The following is a 14789-nucleotide window of genomic DNA, read 5'->3' on the forward strand; positions in this document are numbered from 1 at the left end:
CGCAGGAAATGAAGCCACAAAGGACCTGTTGATATAGCCGAAAAATGATGATAGTGATGAATATATGCACAATCGTGTGCAAAACTTAACGAAGAACGTAGATTTTGCATGATGTGTAATTTCTAAGTAACAGCTCGATGAAAGTGCTACTGCTACTGTATAGTACATAAGGTAATTGAAAGAAATATGCAATAAGACGAACAGAAATGACACTTTTATTCAAGGACAATGTCATCGTGATTTATGACAGTATTCTGGACATTAGAACAGGCGGGAAATGATATACACTGAAGAGCCAAAGACACTGGTACACCTGCCTAATATCGTGTAGGGCTCCCTCTAGCAGACAGAAGTACCGCAACACAATGTGGCATGGACTCTTGTGTTACCAAAGCTGTTCTTGTAGATCTTCAGACTATGTGGCATGGACTCGACTAATTTCTTAAATAGTGCTGGAGGGAATTGACACTTCGAATCTTTTACGACTGTCCAATCCGTATGAGTGCTAGAGGGTGGAGAACTCTTCTGAACAGAACTCTGCAAGGCATCCTAGATATGCTCAACAATGTTCATGTTTGGGGATTTGGTGGCCAGCAGAAGTGTCTAAACTTAGAAGGGTGTTCCTGGAGCCACTCTGTAGCAATTCTGAACATGTGGAGTGTCACATTGTCCTGCTGGAATTGCCAAAGTCCATCGGAATGCACGATGGACATTAATGGATGCTGGTGATCAGACAGGATGCTGACGTGCGTGTCACCTGTCAGAGTCGTATCTAGACATATCAGGGTCCCATATCACTCCAACTCTACACGCCCTACACCGTTACAGAGCTTACACCAGCTTGAACAGTCCCCTGCTGACATGCAGGGTCCATGGATTCATGAGGTTGTCTCCATACCTCTACACGTCCATCCGCTCGATACAATTTGAAACAAGACATGTTTCCAGTCACCAACAGTCTGTTGACTGGCCCAGGCGAGGCCTGAAGCTTAGTGTCGTGCAGTCATCAAGGGTACACGAGCGGGCCTTCAGCTCCCAAAGCCGATATTGATTATGTTCCATTGAATGGTTCTCATGCTGACACTTGTTGACGGCCAAGCGTTGAAATCTGTAGCAATTTGCGGAAGGGTTGCGCTTCTGTCACGCTGAACGGTTCTCTTCAGTCTTATTGATAACCTGCCACTGCAGCAGCAGTAACCGATCTAGCAACAGCACCAGACACTTGTTGTCTTATATAGGCGATGCCGACGGCAGAGCTGTATTCTGCCCGTTTACATGTCTCTATATTTGAATACGCTTGCCTATACGAAGTTCTTTGGCGCTTCGGTATATAATAGAGTGTGTGATCGCTACGGACGGCAGTGCATGCCCTGAAAAGTGCTCCCTTGCTAGTCACAAGATTGGTGAGAACTCTTGGGTAGGACGTCCCATTTCTCCACCTGCACGGCTGACAACTGTCAGATGGCCGTTGGTGAATGTGGATGTGTTGCAGCACGTCTGTCCAACGCATCTCACACGCTCTCCAATGCATCCCACAGGGGCTCGACGGGATTAAATTCAAGGAAACAGGTGGGTCAGTTCATTCGCCAAACATATCTTCAGGGGTGAATTCGGCACTGACTTTATTTTTATGGACGACAATTCGTGACCGCATCGAATATCGCAGGTGGCGTTCTCCCTCGACTCAAAACCCATAGAGCCATTGCTGGATGCGTTGAGGAGACATACTGCGGCAGGTCCACATGCACCAACTACCATCCAGCATTTGTGAAAACCGCTCTGGTGTGCCACAGGAACTCCTTACCAACTTTTTTGATATCGTAGGAACACGTTACAGAACATGCATAGCCGTGCGCGGTGACTACACACCCTGTTAACAACGCTGTCCCTTCTTTACTAATTACACTAAGCTCAACGCAGTTGGTGCCCTTGACAAACCTATACTAACGGCGAGGGCACCATCAAAACTGCGATGAGCTCACTGTAATTATTGTCTTTGAATAAAAGTGTCATTTCTGTTGGTCACACTGTGTATTTCTTTCAGTTACTTTCTGTACTGTACTTTACTATAGCAGTTCTATACATGGCCCAAATTTCATCGAGCTTTGTTGCTTGGCAGTAACACATCAAGCGAATGTTACTTTCGTCCTTAACTTTATCACACTACTGTAGTGTGTCAGTGGTCATGGGAATGTAGATAAAGTTCACTGTGATATAACTCATCGATTTTGTGTGGCGGCCATGCACATTGTCAGACGAACTCTAGCAGCCAGCAGCCAGCAAGTGTGGACAGGTCGCGCGCACACACTTTTGCTGTTCTTTTCCCGTGAATGCCGGCGTGCCAGATTAGGGCAAGCCGCAAGCGCTGGCTGTGGCCGGTACTTTTAAAAGGCCTCGTGCCGACAAACGGGCGAAAAATGCAGGTGGGGAGGGGCCAGCGATAGCGGATCGCCTATCTTTATCGGCCGGCTGTTGTTTCCAACGGCAGCGCGGCCAGCGATCGCACTCTCTGCCACTGTTTTGTTTGTCCACGCGAGTGCCAGAGAGGAGCAGCGGACAGTGTCCCGCCAGGCGCGCTGCAGTCGCGGAAGCGGGGAGGGGCGTAATGCCCAGAGATAGCCCGCTGGGCACGGCCGCTGTCACCGCCGCATTGTCGCATCGCAGTACCACTGTTTTCACCGTTGGAACAGTCACAGCAAGGTATTACGAACGTATCTTTATGACAGTAGAAGCCAAAAAATTATTCCAGACCTTATGGTCAAGCAAAGAATTATTATTTCTTTATATGACACTGAAATGTAAAAGTGTCTCCCGACAAACACTTCCTTAAGTATTTCGAATGCATTCTAGAAAGTGATAATCGATAAATGTGGTTACAAAGGAAGTCACAAAAGAGAAGACTGAAAGCTTTCGACGTGTTAGTCTACGGGAGAGTACTATCAGTGTCTTATCGGGTTAATAACACGACACTCGCAGATGAACACAATACTCTTTGTCAACAACCAATTCATTATTCAAAAGACATATGGCGGGCTTAATTCTCAGTACATCGCGCGAATCAAATATGTAAGTATTTCAGTACAAAAAATTATTAAAATAATTGCTTATAAGGGGAAGTGTCTTATCTATAATAACAGACATAGAATAGAACATATGCCACAATTTCAACTGTCAGACTTCGTTTTCAAGTGCATAATGTGAGAAACAAATTAAATAACTCTGAAAGGAAATGTGGAAATATACAGAACACTGGGTGCCAAGTTAAGGATGAGTATCAAGCTAATGCCAAATGTTGCACTAGCGGACAGAAGCCAATCCTCGATATTGACTAACAATAGGAAACGAAAAAAGTGGTTCAAATGGCTCTGAGCACTATGGGACTTAACATCAATGGCCATCAGTCCTCTAGAACTTAGAACTACTTAAACCTAACTAACCTAAGAACATCACACACATCCATGCCCGAGGCAGGATTCGAACCTGCGACCGTAGCAGTCGCGCGGCTCCGGACTGAGCGCCTAGAACCGCTAGACCACCGCGGCCGGCAAACGAAAAATACAATCAAATTTTCTTAAAGAAAGGAAAACGATGTTATTCCATCGATTAAATGAGCGTAACGAGTGCAGTGAGAGAAGTGTGCAGTGACTCTGAAAGTAATTAAACTGACCAAATGCGCGTAGGACTCGCATCTCTGAGGGTTCCGTGTAAACTTAAGATAATTCGTCCATCCCGAAAATCTAGTATCGCGACGACTTTGTCTGTTATCGATATCGATAGTGACAAGATATCGGTTCCAGGACTTTCTATAATGTTTTAATTAAAAAAAATGGATCAAATGGCTCTGAGCACTATGGGACTTAACATCTGAGGTCATCAGTCCCCTAGAACTTAGAACTACTTAAACCTAACTAACATAAGGACATCACACACATCCATGCCCGAGGCAGGATTCGAACCTGCGACCGTAGCGGTCTCGCTGTTCCAGTCTGAAGCGCCTACAACCGCACGGCCATTCCGGCCGGCTATTTAATTTAAACTTTCTTACACTAGTTCGCATTTTTTTATCATAATTAATGAGAAAATGGGTCTTAACACATGGACAGACAAACAGACGGATAACAAATGACAAAATGAAACGCAATGAAACGTAAAAAGTAAAAAATTTATCAAACTTTCCATCCTACTATACAGTCGCATACCTACCATTCTGAAGCAGCATGCCTGGAATCACCAAGTGTCAAAGGTTGTCGAAAACATCTTCCTGTTGCTCATCGCACCGCGAACTACCGTTTTCAACCGCGAAGTGTGTGGAAATCAACGCCACAGGGTAAGGGGTGGTTTCATTGACGTCTTTTACGTCAGCCCCGAGGCTTTTTCGCGTCGATTTTGGGCGGTTGTGTGTCTGAAATATTTTCCGTGGCCTCTCTTCAGAAAACCGCTTGATTAGAACGCTGGGTGTAGCGATTCTGAACTCCATTGCAGAGAGGTCAAGGAAAGGATTGATATACGGGTGGCCGGCCGGAGTAGCCGAGCGGTTAAAGGCGCTTCAGTCTGGAACCGCACGACCGCTACGGTCGCAGCTTCGAATCCTGCCTCGGGCATGGATGTGTGTGATGTCCTTAGGTTAGTTAGGTTTAAGTAGTTCTAAGTTCTAGGGGACTTATGACCACAGCAGTTGAGTCCCATAGTGCTCAGAGCCATTTGAACCATTTTGATATACGGGTAAGAGAGGCTGTGACGAAATTCTCATCGCGTGACACGTCAGCGGTGGCGAAGAGCGCAATTATGGTAAAATTTGGCGCCAAAGTAACATCATTGACCCACCTTACAGCTCACATGAAGTTCCGAGCTGTGTCTTTTTTTTTTTTTTTTTGTCACATGTGTAGACACCTTGCTGCTTGAAGCGTCGCAGAGCCCGAGGATGAGGTCGCAGGCTACCAGGCTTTTGCAGCGTTGCAGAGTATGGATGTAGGCACATTTGAGCCAAATTTAAAATTTATGCGTTGCAGTGGGAGAAAGTTACGGGGTTTCGAAGAAATTGTTGCGCCGTGTAGTTACATCACTGTCGCAGATTTAGTGACGTAGCATCTGTCGTTAACACCAGCGTCACCGTCAGCGAAACTAAGAAAGTGACAACTATTACAAAGGTAAATAGTCGAGTCACAAGCGTCTGTAAAGTTTGTTCACTGCTGGTCCAAAGTGAATGACGATGGAAATGAAGCAACAATGGGCCGTCTTATTGAAAACTGCCGTCATTAGAAAGAAAGTTCTTATGTAATTTAAGTATATGTTTCATGGACCATAAATACACTCCTGGAAATGGAAAAAAGAACACATTGACACCGGTGTGTCAGACCCACCATACTTGCTCCGGACACTGCGAGAGGGCTGTACAAGCAATGATCACACGCACGGCACAGCGGACACACCAGGAACCGCGGTGTTGGCCGTCGAATGGCGCTAGCTGCGCAGCATTTGTGCACCGCCGCCGTCAGTGTCAGCCAGTTTTCCGTGGCATACGGAGCTCCATCGCAGTCTTTAACACTGGTAGCATGCCGCGACAGCGTGGACGTGAACCGTATGTGCAGTTGACGGACTTTGAGCGAGGGCGTATAGTGGGCATCCGGGAGGCCGGGTGGACGTACCGCCGAATTGCTCAACACGTGGGGCGTGAGGTCTCCACAGTACATCGATGTTGTTGCCAGTGGTCGGCGGAAGGTGCACGTGCCCGTCGACCTGGGACCGGACCGCAGCGACGCACGGATGCACGTCAAGACCGTAGGATCCTACGCAGTGCCGTAGGGGACCGCACCGCCACTTCCCAGCAAATTAGGGACACTGTTGCTCCTGGGGTATCGGCGAGGACCATTCGCAACCGTCTCCATGAAGCTGGGCTACGGTCCCGCACACCGTTAGGCCGTCTTCTGCTCACGCCCCAACATCGTGCAGCCCGCCTCCAGTGGCGTCGCGACAGGCGTGAATGGAGGGACGAATGGAGACGTGTCGTCTTCAGCGATGATAGTCGCTTCTGCCTTGGTGCCAATGATGGTCGTATGCGTGTTTGGCGCCGTGCAGGTGAGCGCCACAATCAGGACTGCATACGACCGAGGCACACAGGGCCAACACCCGGCATCATGGTGTGGGGAGCGATCTCCTACACTGGCCGTACACCACTGGTGATCGTCGAGGGGACACTGAATAGTGCACGGTACATCCAAACCGTCATCGAACCCATCGTTCTACCATTCCTAGACCGGCAAGGGAACTTGCTGTTCCAACAGGACAATGCACGTCCGCATGAACCCCTTGCCACCCAATGTGCTCTAGAAGGTGTAAGTCAACTACCCTCGCCAGCAAGATCTCCGGATCTGTCCCCCATTGAGCATGTTTGGGACTGGATGAAGCGTCGTCTCACGCGGTCTGCACGTCCAGCACGAACGCTGGTCCAACTGAGGCGCCAGGTGGAAATGGCATGGCAAGCCGTTCCACAGGACTACATCCAGCATCTCTACGATCGTCTCCATGGGAGAATAGCAGCCTGCATTGCTGCGAAAGGTGGATATACATTGTACTAGTGCCGACATTGTGCATGCTCTGTTGCCTGTGTCTATGTGCCTGTGGTTCTGTCAGTGTGATCATGTGATGTATCTGACCCCAGGAATGTGTCAATAAGGTTTCCCCTTCCTGGGACAATGAATTCACGGTGTTCTTATTTCAATTTCCAGGAGTGTATTTTATTAAGTTCTGACGCGTTTCGGCCAGTGGAAATCCTCTAAATGCCATGAAACAGATTGATATAGAGTACAACAAAGGTGTTGGTACAGATCGTAATTGTAAAACTAACTTGTGATTAGTACTCATAACATTAACGAGATACTTTGTATCAACCAGTTTCGTGATCTTTTGAGACGGAAAGTGGGTGAAAAGCGTCAGCAAACTAATAAAATATTTACGTCCCAGAAGAACATATACTTATGCCATAAAAGGGCAACAAGGATCGCAGCATCTCATCTTGCTTAAGCAATATATTTCCAAGAAATAAGTTGGAAAACATCAATGTAATCCGACTGAAATAGTTGGCATTTGACAGCCAGCGGGATGTACGGATCCCGCCACCAACACAACACTGGAACCTGAGTTTTTCGGACAGATTTTAACCACTAAAAGGAAATAGAACGTTCAGCTATCTGAAAATGAAATGTGGCCTCTGTGTTCTTCGATTGTGTGAGCCTCCTAAGAACAATGTTGTCTCTAACTGCAGAAGCTGACTTCGGACTTCTGTTTGATGGCATATACTCTTATATGTCAACGCAAACAATACTTGCGTGCAAAACATCTTAGCTGTGTCGGATTTTGCCTTCCCGTGCTCCGCTGAATGGAAGGTTCATAAAAACTGACAAAATATTTAACTGATTTTCCGACTCGTTGAGCGATGTATCTCCGAAAGAAGAAGAAACCAATCTCAGGGTCAAATAATATCTTGATTGGTGTAACACGTACACTGTAACATGGAGTGACATGGATGCACTCTACAAATGCGAAAATAAAACGTTTCTGTGGGCAGTGTGCTGTATTTTGCATATTAAGGAATCAAAAATATCTAATAAAGGTCGGCTTAATGTGTATTTAATGGGAAATTTAGCTATCAAATTCTTATGCAGCAAATTTATAGACAGCCTCAATGTTAATTAATGATTGTCTTTATTGACTAACCAGATATCTTTCAACTCGATCCCATGCTATTTACACTTGAAAGGCGATACTCGAATAAGCTACGTAGTGTCGTCTTACACCTAATCAGCACCAGACAGTAAAAATTGTTATTGATTTCCAAACTGTTATTTATTTTGGAACACGGTAGCCATATGGAACCTGGGACGAAACATTCTGAATTAGAAGGAGAATTGCTTGTAGTAACTTACAAGCAGTTTAATTTGATCAGACGGCACCGATTTCAAATACTTTGCAATTAAACGGTTTGCATACCTAAATTCGTTGGCGTCATATTTGTCACATATTTAACCTGTTATAGTAACTACTTAATTCAGTTTATCTTTATCTTGAAGCATTTTTAAGTTCTTATCTTACAAACGCTAGGAATGAGACCATTTAAAAATATGCCGAGATAAATTCTTTATTAGAAAGTGCAATTTGCTTTAATGAACTTTACTTGCAAAGCTGGCGTGTAAGATGGATTGAGTCGTCACGTGGACGGCAGATCAAAATCACACCAGCTTGAAATCGTGTGGCGTGGTATGTTAGATGTAAATAATTTCTTGTTTCTGCGAGAGAATTCGTGGGCAGTAACAAGCCGTAGCTTGAAGAAAATCACCATAAATTTCACTTAGAGGAAAAATATCTGCAAGCAACATTGCCGCACTGGTATCGACTTTGTTCTATTTCTTCCCCCCGCATCTTTCATTGTTATAGATGTAGCTTCGTTTACATTGTAACGTTCTTTAAAAAATAATGATGTAATGAACTTCAGGATTACGTTGAATGAATGTCTGATCTGTGGAATGAGTACTGCGTGATGTAAGTACAAGTGGTTTGCTTCCTCTGTGTTATTGTTAGCAAATCTTTACATGAACTGATTGGGCAATGCAATTCCCAATAACAAGAAAGAAATACGGTCACTGTAAAATACATTCAGCTCCTTAGGCACTGAGTCATCTGGCCCTGTTCGAAAACGATAACTTTAGTCCCTGTGCACGTAACAATTAAATTAAATTGTCTTACCTCTGGAGCAGCACGGGGGAATGCGATATATATATATATATATATATATATATATATATATATATATATATATATATATATATATATATATAGGCTCAGCAATGTGGAATGCTCACCATAATACTTGAAACGCACATGAACGAGAACATTTAAAGAAAATCCAACTTCTTTTAAAAAATATATGGCCTGGACAGGGAGGTGGTATGGTGAATTACTATCAGTGAGTATTTTAACAAAATTATAATGCAAGTTAAGTTTGGCTTTTCAAAAACTTCTGACAATTGAAGTTGCATTACTCGTAACTGATTCACAAACAATGAGATTTAAACAGCAAGTATTATCTAACTTCATTAATCTAACATTAATGCATATCATCAGACTAAACATAGCTCTGTTACCAAATCTTAACTAGCCTTTTTATAAAAACGGTTTACGCTTACAAATTATCAACCAACTCATCTATACTAAGGCACTGGTAAAAACAAAAACCATAATTATTTAATATCTTTACCTTGCTTAGATGAAGACTTCTGCTTCCAAGTTCAACAATATTGACATACCGAAATTAAACTAACTCTTGGTGGCTTCACGTAGCACACCATAAAAATTGCCTACTCCATCGTCTTTCCCTCACGGGCAGCTACTTACAACTGTGGGCCAAGCGCTTTCTTACTCCAACACTAGAAGTATCTCTGGGTCTGCGAAATAAAGCATATCAAAGACGTAAATCGTTTATAAAATCATATTCGGGTACCACATACAAATGTACCCCAGTATACTCCTTTCAACATTATTCTCCTATGTGGGAGACTTCCTTATATAATTGCCCTATACGAGTAACTATTGCAAGCCGGTCTAGTTTTGTCATAAGTAAGAAGACTGAGCTTACTGTGAGGAATAGCCAGACTTTGAACTTTGAAATCTGGAGTTTCCGTTCCTTTAAGATGATCCTAGGATGAAACTGATCAAACACTAATATCTGATTTTATTCCCTGCTCTTGTCAATAACAGCTAGTGTCATCTAAAAACTCATTTTCGGCTACATACCAATTCTATAACCAATGCGTGACTGTATAAGCGTACGGATGTACACAGCAAACTTTTTTACGTCTACACATATATCAATAGCCCGCAATCCACCTTAAGGCACGTGGCGGAAGGTATCCCTTCCACTGCTTTCCTGTTTCACTCTCAAATAGGACGAACGAAAAACGACTGCCTGCATGGCTCCACATGAGCCCTAATTTCTCGTAACGTATCATGGTCCTTACGCCCAGTGCATGTTAGAGGCAATAGAATCTTTCTGCGGTCAGCTTCAAATGCCGGTTCTCTAAATTTTCTCTATAGTATTCCTGAAAAAGAGTGTCGAACACCTGCGCATTTTTCGAACCAATCAATAACAAATCCAGCAGCCCGCCTCTGAATTGCTTCAATGTCTTCCTTTAATCCGACCTGGCATGGATCCCAAAAACTCAAGCAGTACTCATGAACAGGTCACACTAGCGTCCTTTATGAGGTCTCCTTTACAGATGAACCACACTTTCCTAGAATTTTCCCAAAAAACTGAAGCATTCGCCTTTCCTGCCCAGTCCTCAAATGCTCGTTCCATTTCATATCGCATCGTTACGCCCAGCTATTTAGACGGCATGACTGTGTCAAGCAGCAAACTACTAATACATTATAGGTTTGTTCTACCTACACATCCACAGTTTCTCATCACCTTACAGTCACTCAGCATCGACACTTTACCGTACACCACAGCACCATCGGCAAACAACCGTAGATTGCTGCCTATCCCGTACGACAAATCATTTATGTACATGGAGAATAATATGTAGAGGATAACAGCGGTCCTATCACACTTGCCTGGGGCACTCCTGGTGGTACCCTTGACTCTGATGAACATTCGCTGTCGAGGACAAGATTCTGGGTCCTGTAACTTAAGAAGTCTTCCAACCAGTCACATATCTGTGAACCTGTTCCATATGTCCGTACGTTCTTTAACTGCCTGAAAAGGGGCGGGGGGGGGGGGGGGGGGAGGGTACCATGTCCAACGCTTTCCAGATATCCAGAAATGTGGAATCTGCATGTTGCCCTTTATCCATATTTCCCATTATATCATGTGAGAAAAGGGCAGGCTAAGTTTCGCATGAGCGATGCTTTCAAAAACCAAGCTGCGTTCTTTAACCTGTGACCAGACGAGAGGAAACGTACCTTTTTGTGGGACAGTGAAGTAAGCTATTAAGCTATTTATTTTTCGAACCGATCAATATAATACGTAAAATTAAATTCTTACTATTCCAGAACAAAATTTCCTGTGGAGATTCCTTTATTTTAAAAGGGGAGTTCTGGAATGTCAAAACAAAATGTATTACACCCAGAAAAGACATTTGACTTTACAAAGGAAACTATGTCTTTGAAAAATGTCATATTTCTGCCTTGAGCTGCTGGTTGAATGCTTTATTTACACAATCAGTTTCGGTCGACGGAAGAGCATCAGTTTCCTAACTATAAAATAAAATAATACACAGCTAACTTACAGGATTAAACTTACAGGATTAAATGTCACATACATAAAAGTAGGTGAAATACAAAATCGTTATTATAAAATGCTAAAACCGTGAGCTAGACATCGAAAATATAAGTATATGACAACACAGTGATGTAATGTGTGTATGTGAGTTTCTTTGATACGTGACTTTCGTATTGAGTCACATCACTGTGTTTCGGTTACTTTATTTTCAGCGTATAATTTATGGTTTTATCAATTGATGATAATTATTTTATATTTCACCTGTCATGAAGTTGCGACTACTTTTGTGTGAGTATGTGACATTTTATGACGCGTGTGTTGTCGTTAACAATTACATCAGTTAACTGATCTATAATAGCTTAAGCTTGTAATGTTAGTTATGTATTATTTTATTTGGTTTATGTATTATTTTATTTGGTATACATCAACCTGATGATCGTCAATCGATCGAAATTGGTTGTGTAAATAAAGCATTAGGCCAGCAGCTGAAGGCGGTAGTGCGACATTTTTCAAATGTATAAGAGCTGTGGGACACCACCTCCTGAAGAAAAACTATACAGTGTTTGTGACAGTCCTGACTGTATAGTATATCTTTTAGATCAATAGTTTCGTAATTCTTATTTATACTCATTTAGCCACAAATATCGTATTGACGGCAAATCGTTATACAGTATTATAGTTTCTCTTGTGCATCTGAGTATCCTTCTTATGTCTTTCACTGCTTAGTCATTTCTAGTTAGAAAATGTGTAAGCTGTTATTCACGAACTTTCTGTTGTACAGCCACGGTAGTAGGGAGTTGCGTTGCGCTTTACGTGGGTTCCCTCGCCGCTAATGTTTCCGCATCTCCTTAATTTCTGTAAATGCTTTTCCCTACAAATCTGGCGACATCTGAGGGTGAGCACCGACTAACAAATTACACCCACAAGGCGAAGCAATAATAATAATTTATGAGTCGCGTAACAAAAAGTGTCGCTGAGGAAGAGAGGTGCAGAGCGCACACAAACTATGTGCGGAACAAAAAACTGCGTACGTGTCCAAAAAGGGGAGAGGGTACTGGGTGGAGGGGATGGGGGAGGAGGGGACGTGTGCGGAAATTTTTACACGGGGTTGCGCCGAATAATTCGCTACACTGAGTCGCAGATAATAATTTCTGCTGTAATTAAAAGCGACGCGAGAGACCACTGTGGTGGGGGTTGTTGGCGAGGTCCGCGTTGTTGATGAAAGGAGAGGGAGGGGGCGTTGGGGAGAGGGGGTGTTCAGAGATAGCAGGCGTCACGCCGTCCCAAGAAGTCGTCAAAACGAAATTAAAATGGGGGAGGCGCCAGATAGCATTGTGGACGTTGACATTATCTGTGGGGGGTGCCAGTTCGAGGCCCACCTGTCACACTGCTGGCTGCTCCTGCTTTGTTCGATGCCGTTTTATAAGGAGAAGTGTTTTTATTGCTAGTTTCTCTCTTACAGAACACCATCTTTTCCACAATGAAGATAAATAGCTGTAAAATGGCCGCTTACATCTTTGTACTACATCAGTTTTCGTAATGAATGCACAGTGATCCTGACAGAAGTAATGCAGTTTAATTTAAAATAGTGTGGAAAATACGGCATTTAATCAGAAACTTCTTATATTCTGTTTATAGCGCACGAAAAACTTGATACAAAAACGCCTAAGTACAAAGGAAAACATCAGTAGAGCTTAATAATGTGGCCTTTCTACAACAGACTGACACTTAGCTACAGTCTTCGCAAGCCACATTTAAATCTATTTCCAAGTCATCATATTCCCCACTGACTGTAAAAATTACTTGTTACCATTATTTAAAATTTCGGCCTTAGGGCCACCATCAAGTGGTATACGGCAAAGGTCGAAATTGCAGTTCTAAAAATAAATAATTTCTCCAGTCAGTGGCGAGACGTCTTTTAAAAAATTTTACCTAACTGTGAACCTTAGGCATGAGAAGTTAAATTAAATCTATGTCTGGCAAATAAATATGTCCTTGAATTGTTTGAGTACACAATTCATCCAGTGCATAAGTGGACATGGAAACTACGCTAGCGATCATGATATGAGAGTACGTTGGAAGAGAGTCAGTTATAAGGTGAAGCTGTCCTCAGTCTGAAGGTTGGGTTTAACACGACAGAATTTTACTACTCACACCCTTATTTAATGTGGTATACCCTTGTCTTACTCGGACCTCTGAAGGGAGTTACCTACCCAGTTACATTACGGATTAAAGTTGGCTCTGAATGACTGTCCATCTAGATATTTTTCACTTATAAAAATCATTGGTAAAAGCGAAATCACAAATAGAAGTTTCAAGACTTAGGTATGATTGAAGTCCAAACGTTTGGATTTGTAACCTTACACTTTCACAGTCACCGAGAAACATTAGGGGAGCAACCGTATGCCAAATCGTAATCCAAATTTATCTCTGGACGTTTGCTCTCAGTATATCCAAATTCAGCCGACTAAGTTTCATCGCAATTCTGAGGACATGTGATCAAATTTCATGGGATACAGTATTTTGTAAGTGGTGCATCATGTGCTCTGCCCTTTACAGATGTCTTCTGTTGTCCTTATTATACGTTTCTTTTATCGGTTCCCGAGTTTCATTCTGCCTATACAGCAGTAAAGTCATATGGTGGCATGTACTGCTGCGAGTTGGTTGGATGGTAATTCGAATGTCGAATTTACTGAACATGGCTATTTATAGCTGAAATTTAGATATGCAAGAACAACAAAAAACCACTGCTGTTTTCCTCATGTCCCTTAATTAAATTACAGTCGCTGTGCACATCGGTTGCTGATATAGATTCAAAGTTGTTCAACGCCTCACCGTCGGCTGTACACGTACGACTACGTGCACGATCTGCACCAGCCCAGCATATGTGTCTTTCAGACTGCCGACGTGAGAGGTGCAAAGAAATTTACGAACTTGAAGCGAGGATAAATCAGGCAGCTGACATGGGATTTTTGGAGTAACTACCGAATAAGAGATACTAGCTCTGTAGTTGTACTGGCAATGAACACTAAGATTTGGGTTCTATGACATACTTTCAAGATATGAAATGGCGATTTATGATATAACAGATTTATTTGACAGGGAAGGAGCCCTGCATTGGTCGTGGAAAGAGGGGGATGGAAACTATGATCGAAACATTGGCAATGGTAGACAAAACTGACACGAAAGTCAACTCCGCAGCTGACAGCATGATTTAATGCCCCCGATCTATAATTCTCTCGTCCGCCTTATTCTTCTGATCATTTAGTTATTTGTTCCGGCATTTCAAAATTGAGAGAGTTGTAGCAGTTGTTAATAGTACCAACTGTATACGAATGAAATTAGGTTCAGTTTCTTATCTAACATTCCGATTTAGATCATGGGGATTCCACTGAAACATTTTGCTCTGTTGCTCGACATAGGCAGCGCCAGCCAAGTGTAAAATTTGTTCAACGTGAAGAATAAACTTGTAAGAATCATAACCAGCGAAGTTTTTACCGAACTGATAATCAAAGCG

This window comes from Schistocerca piceifrons, chromosome 3, assembly GCF_021461385.2.
Source record: "Schistocerca piceifrons isolate TAMUIC-IGC-003096 chromosome 3, iqSchPice1.1, whole genome shotgun sequence".
Taxonomy (NCBI): domain Eukaryota; kingdom Metazoa; phylum Arthropoda; class Insecta; order Orthoptera; family Acrididae; genus Schistocerca; species Schistocerca piceifrons.